Source organism: Cimex lectularius, unplaced genomic scaffold (genome assembly GCF_000648675.2).
Source record: "Cimex lectularius strain Harlan isolate CLEC.00 unplaced genomic scaffold, Clec_2.1 scaffold423, whole genome shotgun sequence".
NCBI lineage: Eukaryota > Metazoa > Arthropoda > Insecta > Hemiptera > Cimicidae > Cimex > Cimex lectularius.
The window spans coordinates 49,762-60,868 of NW_019394171.1; positions in this window are offsets into that span (position 1 = coordinate 49,762).

The window sequence follows — 11,107 nt, forward strand, 5'->3', positions numbered from 1 at the left end:
TTGACTGGATTTTTACTCTGCTTTCTCTCGTTCTATAATTTGTCATTCTTTTGAAAAATTATACCTTAAAGTAATTGTAAACACTGAAATCATCTAGCCTCAAGGCATTTCTGAGGACACAGTGGTTGTCACACAAGATGGATTTTTCTCAGAATTTTAATCACTTTGCACAAGGCTCAAATATTGGGTTCTTCCTGAAAAATTGTAACTAATGTTTCCTGAAATTGGCACGTTGTTGTTTTTTTCCTAAGGCTCAATTTTTTGTTTCTTCCTGAAAAATGATAGCTAATTGTTTTGTAAAGTTGGAACTTAAAATGTTTTTTTTTCTTATCATAAACCCGGTTTTTGGTTGTGCAGCCATCTGTGTACAAATTGTCTGGTTTCTTCTACCCTGCTCTTTCTCGTTCTGTAATTTGGCATCCTTTTGAAAAGTTACACCTTAAAGCAATTGTAAAAAATGAAATGAACTTTAAGTGAATTTACATTAACAACAAAAAGTTTTGAAAGGATAACAAGAAGAGGATAAAAGTTTCCGTTTTAAAAGAGCGTCTCGCTTAAAGAGGCTCAAGTTCTTTTTTAGAGGTCGTCCCTTTTGCAAATTTCACAAAAGGAAGACACTTTGAAAGGGTTCACGCAAAAAGCGTGATGTATTATTTCGCGGCCGCGTTTAAACGAAGGCGTTGAGGCCCGTTGTCACATAGAAGCAACAGTTGCTTTTCTCCCACAACCTCCCAGGGTGGATCTGCCGAACTTTAAAGGTTCGCGAATAAGATTTTCACTACTGAACCCACATCGGTTAATTGGCTGATTTCGTGGTGACAATAAGGGTTGCTTTTGTTCATCCCCCTCCAGCGGGCGGCATCTGGGTGGGGGCCGGACCCAGGGGTTGCCTCCTCAGTTTAACCCGGTCGTCTGAAACATGATCATCGCTGTTCGCCATTTCTAATTTTACTTTTGGATCTAATCACAAACAGGTATTCTTCCAACGAAGACTTATATGTTCACATGTTTTAAATAATTCTTACGTTTGTATTTTTAATATTTTATGAACAAAATTGTCCACATGATAATTTTTGACATAAGAAAAATTCATAAGTAATTTTTTTATTTTCTAAGAAAAATCATTTCTAAACAGTCCACCTTATCTAATTTTCTATCTATTGACCAATATTTGTACGTATTTAATACAATTTAAAAAAAGACACAAGATTTAAATTTGATTTGTCGATAGCTTACACACAAAAAATAAGAAATTTTCAGTATTGACAACAGTATGAACTCGACTGTATCTAAAAAAAAATAATAAAAAAAAAAAGATGAGTATATTAGTTGCATCAGTGTGACAGTGACGCCGGTCCAAAAGGTCATCCAGCCCTGCGCAAAATCTAATAAAGAACTGCGCCTCCAATTTGAGGTTTAATTGCAGTCTCAAGCCTCAAGGATTAACAATTCATATTTAACCTATTCGGAAAAAAAAATTATGCAACTTATCGATGCTTTATCGATGAGGAACCAGCTGATAAATTCATTTTAGATAAGATAACTGATTTTTTTTATTAACAATTCCCCCTGAACATGGAATCGCCTCTTTACGAAAACGTACAATTTAACCTATATCTTAAATGTATTTAAAAAATTTCTCATTAAATTAAATTTATCTATGATCAATACAAAATCAACGACAATTAAATTCAATATGTTAAACTTTTCCAGATAGTCAAGGCTTAAAATTTTATAGGAGATTTTAAAGGTTTGGTAAAAAATTGTATATCTTTTCTTCTTTAATAAAAAAAAAGTTAATACATTACATGTCCTAATGTGTTATTTAAGATGGCGTCTAGCTAAAAATGAACGGCAAGAATATACGGATCCAATCGGTAACGATATAATTTTTTTTTCCTTTTTCTCAAATCGTAGCAATATATTAAATTCAAAACGATTCCGTTTCGGCTTTTATGTTAGCCAGGGATCGTTTGAACTCCACGACAGCGGCTTTTTGCTTTGAAACCGACATTTGAAGGAAACGGCATGAATTGGGTGGTTTACTGTTATTGTTAGTGCGACTCAACGTTCATTAAAGTTAAACGAATGTGTCTAGGTTGATTATAACCTGTTAACATTGATGCATTTTAACTCGAAGCGTCGGTTCTTGTTTAACGATGAAATATTTACTGGAATTGAGTGTTAATAATGGTTGTTTGCTAGGTCGATGTGATATACCTTCAGTATCATACGATTTAACCGGTGATTTCCACGATTAATTTTGACCGATTGGGTATAAATTGATTATTACAATGTAATTATTTATTTAAGAGTATTAATTTTAAAAAGTCAATATTTACAAGACTAGTATTTAGGATATCTTAAGAATTCTATTCGTTTTTTAAACCTAAAACTGAATTATTATATTTATAAAAAAAAATTTGTTTAATTTTCTAGTTAAATGTTAGCTTTTATCCTTTTAAAATAATAAATAAATGCTTATTTTATTTATATTAATTTTTCACACAAAATAATGATTGCGTTTTGTTTGATTATTATCCGCTAGATTTGTTCTACGATTTCTTCACAATAAAGTCAGTGTGAGGATAATTCTGATAGGTTAATTCTATGAGAAATGTGTGGTGATTAGTGACCGTTAGTCGATAATTATTCAGAAATCGTGAGATAACTCATAAAACGTGGATGATTTTTCAAAAATATTGCCCATAGTTATTCAGAAATCGTGAGATGCGGTCTGGTGTGACGTAGGTTTCAGAAAAATATTTTCTTTATCGTGCTAACGTTTCGATCTTTATTGAGATCATCTTCAGGGCCTGGGATTTACAAAGATTGTTTAAATTTAAGAAAAATTAATTCATTGTGTAACTTCACTTTTTTCCACATCCTATATGTATTTGTTAAATTTAAACAATGTTTATAAATCACAGGCCCTGAAGATGATCTCAATAAAGATTGAAACGTTGGCACGATAAAGAGAATGTTTTTCTGCAACTTACATCACACCAGACCGCATCTCACGATTTCTGAATAACTATGAGAAATATTTTTAAAAAATCTTCCAAGAACGTTTTATGAGTTTTCATAAACATTACTTTTTTTGGATTGTGTAAAATTGATGTTTTATTTTGTTAATTTTACATGCTTGGTTATTTATTTGTCGGTCAATTTTAAAAAGAAATTTGTTCATGAATAGGCATTTTTACAACTTTAAGTTTTAATTTTGTTTAATTTTTTTTTAAATGTTTTAACATGTATTGGGTTGTCCGGAAAATAATGCAGGATTTTAAGTTTTCATTAAAAAAAATCTATATAAAATATTCTGTTTACGTTTACAGGATTACTCATTNATTTTGATTAAAGAACATTGCTTTAAAGTAACTAGTTTCTTTTTTTTTGTTTAATACCAAAATCCTGCATTATTTTCCGGACAACCCAATATATTTGCACGTAGGAAGTCTGGTGTTTACTTAACCCTACTACAATAAATTATTTGCTCAAATTACCAATAATTACCAACAAATAATAATTCTCGATATATTCTCACATAATCTAAATTAATATTTAATAATAAATTATCAAATAAAAAATATCAGTTTTGTATTAATGTACTAACTTGTCGACATTTTGAAAAATAATCTCATATGATCGTTCGATTTTTTAGGTAGTGAACTTTTTCTAAAGCTAAACTTTTTCCAACGCCATTAGTACCAATTTCTAACCTGTTTTTAGTTTGAATTTTTATTAGATATACTTTTTGGTTAACTAAATATATTTTAAAAACTTGTTGTTATGCTCGTGTATAAGTTTACCGTGTTAACTTACCCAATGGCCTCATTATTAGTGGCTGCTGAACTTGCCCTTTGATATAAATTTCCTCCTCCTTTTTAATTTTTAAAAAATTGTTGTTATTATATAATTACCATATAAAGCATTCAAAGTTTGTGGTCATCTAAATAAAAAATGGTAAAATTTCATGTTTATTTTTTTCGAGCAACCACGAGTATATAAACTGATGAAAATTTTATAAATGGAAACGTATAAATTGCAGGTTATTTCAAGCATTTTGCGTATTATGTGTTAATAATTCGTCGACATCTATTTTGTATTCGGTTGATTGCGCAATTGGATGAATTATAATTTAATTGAATTGTTAATTAGTAAATTAATTTAGTTCGAACAATTAGGTCTAACAAGAGAAGACTAGAGACGAGGAAGCACGGATTTAAATGAAAATGATTTTGGTTATATTAACATAAGTCGAAAATTGACGAATATTAGACACGTCTGAGCAATCTTGCTAATGAATTTTTTTGAGTGGAGAAAAATTATTTAACTCTATTTAAAAACGATTTTTTCTTTTTATATTTGAAGGTTATTTAGGATCAAAAATGCAGGATAATCGCATTAGATGATGTATCGAATATTACAAAAAAACAAAAAAAAAGCTTCTAATGAAGGAAGACAGATTTTTGAAAGTTTGGTTTCGTGTTAAACACCCTTTCAACCCTCAAATAAGGATGTTAATAGCAATATAAAAATATATATGTTTGAGCTGGATCATCCAGGATTTTTTATTATTTTTTTGTAAATGTGTCCGTCGTTTCACACAAAAATCATCCTGCTTTGAAATTTGTCCAATGTCCACGAAATGACAACCGGTGAAATCTTCTCTTCTTTGAACCAACATGAACAACCACTGGTGTTTTTGTCGTTATAAATGAGAAAAATGAGAAAAGAATAAAATCAAACGAAACAATAAAATTACCCTCACATTTTATTTTATGTAGCCGGTTCTGGTTTTTTACGAGCCCCTTTTACGGAGTATCTAACATCATAAAAACTTGTGGATTGGTGGAATTTTCAAAGTTGTAAACAATTTTTGTGCTTTAAAAAATAGAAGAGAATATCTGAAAAGCAAAAAATTGAGAATTTTTTAAATCAATTTTTCAAATTTATATGATTGGGTTTTGGGGTACAGAAATCAGTGTATTTTTTAAAATTTTTTTAATATAATTTGCTTAGTTTTAACTATCCACAGGTAACTTTACTAAGATTTAGACCACTATAAACGTACATTGTCTTCCGTTTGACCTATATAAATAAATTAGAATTGGAGATATAAAATAAAATTTTTGTGTATAGAGTTGTTGCTCAAGTGTACGATATTGAACTGCATGATCTGATTACTAATTTATATATGTTCAATTAAATTTATATAAAAAACCAAAAAAAAAAAAAAACCAGTTTCTACAAAGTTGCGCTTTTTTCTTATCGAAGTCCATCGGCAGTTTCTGCTTTAGTAATTTACAATAAATGTCAGGCCTCATAAATGGCAAAAAGGAGGGAAAATTCGAAAGGTGTGGTTGAGATGGGAAGTTAGTGTCTGAGTGGATCAAAGTCAAGTTAGCTCAAGTGGTAGAGTAGCGACGTATCAAGCCGAAGATCGTGGGTTCGAATCCCGCTCGTGCCATTGACTTTTTATCTCAACTGAAAATCTTAATTAATTGTAAGATTGTCAGTTATGTAAAAGAAATAATTCCAGCTTTTTAATTCTTGCAATAACTTCACTATTTTTCGTGGTCCGCTTGACCAATTAATATCTTTCAATTAATTAAGGTTTTTAGTTGAGATAAAAAAAGTCAGTGTCACGAGCAGGATTCGAACCCACGACCTTCGGCTCAATTCGTTCCTCTATGGACTTGAGCTATCGTGACCTCGATCCACTCGGACACTAACTTCCCATCTCAACCCCACCCTTTGAAAAATGGCAAAAAGGAGGGAAAATTCAAAGAGAGGGGTTGAGATGGGAAGTTAGTGTCCGAGTGGATCGAAGTCACGATAGCTCAAGTGGTTGAGTAGCGGCGTATTTACCCAAAAGTCGTGGGTTTCCTGACACTGACTTTTTATCTCAACCAAAACATTAGTTAATCTTGCAATAACGTTGAATTTGGATAAAATACAGTTTTCCAGTTATTTTTACCTATTTTACTATTATTACTGTCTTGGGAATTATTGTTTTCGTAACCTTTTGTACATCTTCTATAATTTAATTCATTTTTAACATATTTTCTTATAATATTCATCAACTTACTTTTCTACCTTGGTCAGTTACAAATGGCAGAAAATGTCGCAATAAAGGGCTTTAAAAGGGTGTTTAATTAACAAAAACCCAGATTCTTAAACACATATTAATCCACATTACTCGACACGTTTTGGGGATTTTTTAACTTTGTACATATCTACATAATTTTGTTTACTTTAATCCTGAATATATATTTCTTACCCTACGGAAAAAAACCAATTGAAATTCAACAACCTTGAATAATGGACAAAAAAGACAAAAACTCATTGTAATAAAGTTCTTAACTTCGTTTTAACGAGTCTTGTATTTTTCGACGTAGTCTCAACGAAAAAAATCATTGAAAGCTGGTCCGAATAAAAAGCAAATTACACTTTCAATGTGTTTGCTACTAAATTTAAAAAAAAATTATAACAATATTCGTATTTGTGTATCCGAAGCCTAATGATAATGACATGTCACGTGCGTAAACTTCAAGGCTTAAGCCTCTCAAGTTGACACTACCCAAACTTTAGTGTTTAAAGTAATTGTGGCTTAATTGCTTTAACTTAAATTTATGGTTTTGTTTTTTTTAAGAAAATTTTTGTGAATTTTCTATCAGTAGCCAGTGTGATGTTTAATTTATATAATTTGTAAGTTTTTTAAAATGAATTTTTGTTTTTTTTGTACATTGATTTTTTCCACGTGTGAGGATCACTTATCAATAAAATCTTATTTTTTTTAATATAAAGTTTTCGTTGTATATAGGTTTTTTAAAGTGACCATTTTGCATCTACAAGCCGCATGGCCAAGAATGTTTTATACAAACTAAAATTTTAATTTTTAATAATAAAAAATAAAATCCTAGAGAACTGATTAAAGTTACTTGCAGCACATTGTTCATTACATTCGATGACTTCGGACCTCATTATTAAAATCCGGAATTAAAATCATGGTCTGTTTTAGAATAAGAAGTTTTACATTGAAAAATGATTCGATATTTAATTAAATTTACATTAATTTTTTGCTAATGACAGGTTTAATTGATTTTTTAAATAACAAAAGAGGTTTCAATTTTCTAAAAATTGAACAGAATTCCATTATATCGGTTATAAACGGATCCTATGTAAACCGAAATCTCTCATCCCTTATTTCCATTAATGACCTACAAGATGGAAAAGCCCGAGAGATAATTGCGCAGGTGGTTTCATCTCTGTTGATTTTTGTTTATTCAATGTAATAAGAAATGGGTGGTTCCATAACTCCAGGGGTTCTCAAGCGTACTTCTCGCCGTGAGAAAACTTTCATATTGCCGAAATAATGTAAAATAAATGCCCTGACCTTTTTAACTTTTGTCACTCGACTACCTGAAATGACGATAATGGACAGTCTTGTTTTCCTGTCTGGTTTTTTTTAAAGAATCAATAATTCATTTAAGTCAAGTTCGATTTTTAATGAATAACGGAGAGTTTTAATATTAGGGAGGGGGGCAAAATCGGAAAATTACACGTTTGTGAACAAAAATAACTTGATTAATTGCAGAAAAAGAAACGAAATCATAAACAAATTCCGTAAATGTTTCCGTAAATAGAACGAAACCCAGACCTCACGCGTGAATGTTTGGAACCAAGCACGTTCTAAAAAAGAAAAAGAAACCTAAAAATAAGAACAATAATTGAATGTACTTTGATGCAACATACTAAAATTAAATATTTAAACTGTATTACCAATAAAGACTTAATTTTGTTTATCATGATTTATTGATTTATATACTCCAGGGATTTACTGTTCCCTTGGATTTTAATAGATAGATAATATATAATAAATGTCTTTGTTGATTTTTTTTATACAATATACAATATAAGTATCATAAAAATTAGATTTAGACATACGCTTGATCCATCAGTTCAGTTTAGTCTTGAAAAGTTATAAACTTTAATTTACATAAAAATGGAAAAATTGAATTTTTTTACCATAGTAATTTAGGGAGAGATCAATCAAATAAATCCTTAGCCAGTTTTTCTTCTACAAATAAATAATCTTTAGAACTTTTACCTTGTTTAATTGGGTGCAAAAGAAATGCACCTACATATATCATAATAATGCTTTAGTTGATATGAAAAGAAAAATTCTAAACAATGATATTATTAACCACAAAAAATAATAAAAAATTACATGAATATGTAATATAATAGAAAAAAGTATATAATCATAAGCAGGTTAATATATACTCAAGCCAAAAGAGGGCGATATGTAACTATTAATATAGAGACAAAAATTATAGTAAAAAATAAAAGTATTTCAAATGAAACCTTTTTAAAAGTTGAAATTTTGAATAAAAATGTATCGATAATTGCACGCGGTTTTTTAATATTAATGAAAAGTATCCACTTTTCCAAGATGATGATTCTTGTTGTTTAGATAGGAAAGCTAAGCTGAAAATATAGTAAAGGTTCCTCTCGGAAAAGCCTACTCTTATTACAGCATTTTGCCCTGAACTCCTTAAGCCAGGGATAGGCTGGAAAACAATTTATATATATATNGTGCTGCAGCAAATGGAGGTCTGTTCGAACAATTATTATAATGATTTTGAACATTTTTGATTTGCTAACAAAGGAGATTGTTACATTTATTTAATTTTTTTACTTTACCAGAAAAAAGTAGATTGTGATATTTATTTAATTTTTTTACTTTACCAGAAAAAAATACTCTTAAACCTTAATCAAATTAATTTGTGAATAATTGTTTTTTCAATTTTTACATTGTGTTTGAATAATGTTTTAATAATAATGGTTTTGTTTATTTTCCTTCCAACCTACTAAAATTAATTTGTAACGAATGGTGCGTCGAAAAGTGACTCGCCTATTTTTTGGTACGAGACTAACAAAATAAAACGTTCCGAGTCATAATTAGACGCACCAACGTTGATTTTCCTATGGTGCACCGAAAATTGACTCACTTTCTTTTTTTAATGTTAAAATCAAAAGAAATTGGCGTGGAGTAAGATTTAAACGCACCCACGTTGATTTTCCAATGGTGCACCGAAAATTGACTCACTTTCTTTTTTTAATGTTAAAATCAAAAGAAATAGGCCTTGAGAAAAAAAATGACTCACCCTATATATAAATATATATATATTCACAAAGGGAACATAAATGCTTTAACAGGTTGATTTGAATTTCGTTAACAGAAAATTAAGTTTTATCTGAAGTAAATACTGAAGAAAATAAAAAGAAAAATAAGCTCATAAGAAAAAATTACTTCAGTGATTGTGGACTGATATTATTACATATAGATTGATTTGAATTTCGTTAACAGATTATTAAGTTTTATCTGAAGTAAATAATAAGAAAAAAATGCTCATGACAAAAAGTTACTTCAGTGTATATAGCAGCAAAGTCCATAGGCTTTAACAAAATTTTAAGTGGAACGGTGGACATGAGAAAAAAATCATTTTCATTGATTAAAATCAAAATATTTGATTTTTATTGGTACAACAATACACATTTGGGCATTTAAAGAAGGCGTAGAAAGAATCCAAATATTAGTTTTTGAATCCAATTGGTTTATTTACTCTAATGGAAGCATTTGTTTTATATATGTTTTACCTCATTAAATATGATCCTGCTCAATATTTTATTAACCTTCATAAAACCTAAATCGATTGATATCCAACAAATTTTAATATGTGCACAGCAAAGGACGAAAACCCTTAGTTCTAGATACCAGTAGCAATTAAATGGTACGACCATTATTTTTTATTTTTACAAAGGTTCGCAACAGCAGAGGTTATATCAACCCTCGGGTGCCGGTGTTTTTGAAAAAAAGTCTATTTTTCCAGTCGAATGCAGGGTTGCTGGATTCGAACCCGGGACCTTTAACCTTACAGTGATGAGCGCCGCGTCAACTCCTAAGCCGTTGCGGCCACCGACGCCCCGTTAAAAATGTTTAATTAAAATCGTTTATCACTCGTCGGTTTGTAAGTGAGAAGCTATTATCATAAAGTTGGTAGGATGCTGATAACCTAGTTGAATAAGGAGCAGCTAATAAATCAGAAAACCTCGAGACTGAGTATCTTCAACTCTACATATATTTAGAATTTTATCAAATCGGAACAGAAATAAGACAAAATAACGCTATTTTTCTAAAAAAGGAACAATCTTAAGATCTCGCCAAGTCTGCTAAAAACAATAAGCAGTTTTGTCGGCAAGAAAAATTGCAATTCACGTTATCCTCAGAGGTAAAACGAAAGCTATTTGAATCCAACGAACGGTATAAAACTTAACTACGCTTTAGTATTACTAATATGTTCCCTATTAGATTGTAAAATTAAAAACCTTTTTGGCTTTTGCCTCAAGAGTATTAACGTTTAAATAAAATATTTATCATTATGTTCATTTTTTCGTTAAGTATGTAAAATGTTCTGAGAAAAAACAGGAAGTTGTTTAATATTCAAGTATTAAACGCTTATCGGGTAAATTTGTTTTTTAAGGTGATATCGGTTTTGTTTAATGGATTTATGGTTAATTCAGGTGAATGAGATCCATATTTATCATCTCGCGTTAATCTTTCATTATTCCTTCCGCAGTTTTTTTTAAAGGAAAACCGCCCACCTGGAATGTAATCGAGGCCTGGTTTCACCTGGATTTCATCCTTTTCAACGGAGTGTAAAAATTATCTTTTTTTCAACGTTACGTTGGCCATTTGTAGCCTTGTATCAATAGACATTTTATCCCTTCTTGCGTCTATATGTATGAGTTAGAAAAAGTTTTATGGGCTTTTTGTTGGACTTCAGTGGTTTAAACCAATGTGCTGTTGATATTAGTCGTTTATTACTGCAACTTTTTTTTGTTCCGTACTATATATTTTTTTAATGAATGCAAGAAGTAAAAGCAGGGAATCAGTTTGCTCTGACATAATTAATTAATAAATGATGTAAGTCTAAGTACAAAATACTGTTAGATATGAAAACAATTTTAGAGGTTTCTTTGTCTTTTTATATTTTTATTTTGTATTTTTTAGAAAGAACATGGATTGGAATCCTAG